The sequence below is a fragment of the Rhinolophus sinicus genome, chromosome 4 (genome assembly GCF_057876585.1).
Source record: "Rhinolophus sinicus isolate RSI-liver-muscle chromosome 4, RSI-T2T, whole genome shotgun sequence".
NCBI lineage: Eukaryota > Metazoa > Chordata > Mammalia > Chiroptera > Rhinolophidae > Rhinolophus > Rhinolophus sinicus.
Genome location: NC_142504.1, coordinates 98,860,095 through 98,861,767, shown reverse-complemented (window position 1 = coordinate 98,861,767; position 1,673 = coordinate 98,860,095). Strand labels below are relative to the sequence as shown.

Here is a 1,673-nt window from a genome sequence, read left to right as displayed (position 1 = left end):
ATTCTTTGTTTCTTCCAATCAGACCAAAAGAGCCAACAGAGGGTCCCTATTACGTCAATCTCAGTTCCCTGTTGCCAGCTGAAAAGGGAGAGTGAGGAACCCCTGAGACCCATAGCAAAATCTAGGTGCACTCCCTGAGTCCCACCAACCTGACCATCAACTTAGCAACTTGACCATTCACTTAGCTGCAGGATACAGGATGCACTTTCAGGCTTTGCCTTTGAGGGTGCCAACAAGCAAATCTCCTTGTGAGAAGGTCACTGTCCCCAAAAACCCTAATGTCAGGAACACATTGTACTATATGCTTCCTCTCCTGACAGACAGTTCTGCACAGCTGAAATCAAACACCAAGGCAGCCTAGACTTTGAGCTGTGTGGCTGTTTTCACCAACACCTTGGTACCCAAAAATGCATGTCAATTTAATGGCAGAGGGGTCAAAAGGAGTCCAACCCAGGGAGACTGATAATGCAGGGACATGAGGAGGAGCGTGTCCACCCCTTTCCCTCAGGTTATGGTAATGGCATTAGAAGGGGTCGATTGATGGGGAAGGAGAGAAGTGGATTTGCAATAACAGGCTCTGTGGGGAGTGGATAATCTGGCATTGATATTTCCTAACACACCCCAGGTGAAGTCAAAGACTGAGAAAGAACTATCCCAAGGAGAGAAGCAGGAAGAGGAGCCTTCTTTCAAACTGAATCAAGTGCCCAGAATAAGTCAACCCACCACTGCTGCAGCATCACCCAGACTCTTGCCTCTTTCTGTGGGCCACATTCCATAGCATTCCCCCTCCCATATTCTAGTTGGGCCGTTTAATATCCCTGCTCCCCATTGACTGCCATTCCCTTATGACTTTCTTCCAACCCCAGTTAAGAAAAACATATGACGGCTTTTCAGCTTTCGGCTCGAAAGAGGCCAAGGTGCAAGTTTCTTCGGTCGTCCCGAATCTGGGTCCATCGGACACCAGCTGTCTCCACCAGGCCTCCAAAGTTCAACCCCAGCAAGATCAAAGTCATATACCTAAGGTGCACTGGTGAGGAAGTCAGTGCCACGTTTGCCCTGGCCCCAAGATCGGCCCCCTGAATCTGTCTCCATAAAAGGTGGGTGGTGACATCGCTAGAGCAACCGGTGATTGGAAGGGTCTGAGGATTACAGTGAAAGTGACCATTCAGAACAGACAGACAGACCCAGATTGAGGTAGTAACTTCTGCCCCTGCCCTCATCATCAAAGCCCTCAAAGAACCACCAAGAGACAGAAACAAAAAAGCATTAAGCACAGTGGAAATACCACTTTTGATGAGATTGTCAACATCGCCCAACAGATACAGCACCAATCTTTAGCTAGCGAACTCTCTGGAACCATGAAAGAGATCTTGGGGACTGCTGAGTCTGTGGGCTACAACATTGATGGCTGCCACCCACATGACATCATAAGTGACATCAACAGTGGTGCAGTGGAATGCCCAGCTAGTTAAGAACTGCAATGGAAAATATGCAATTAAAGATCATTTGGCAACCAGTGGGAAATAAAAAAGAAAAATATATGACCCCCAGAGATCCAAGATAGCAGAGTAGATAAACACTGTGCTTGCTTTATCCTGTGAACACATCAAAATTACAATAGAACAATCAACTTGGAACACCATCTGAAGTCTAGCTGAACAGAAGTTTTATAG

General features: G+C 47.0%; 1 pseudogene; it reads left to right on the top strand.

The window, feature by feature from the left end:
- Positions 1–879: 879 nt before the first annotated feature.
- LOC141573036 (large ribosomal subunit protein uL11 pseudogene) lies at positions 880–1,472 on the top strand (annotated as a pseudogene).
- The last annotated feature ends 201 nt before the right edge of the window (positions 1,473–1,673 follow it).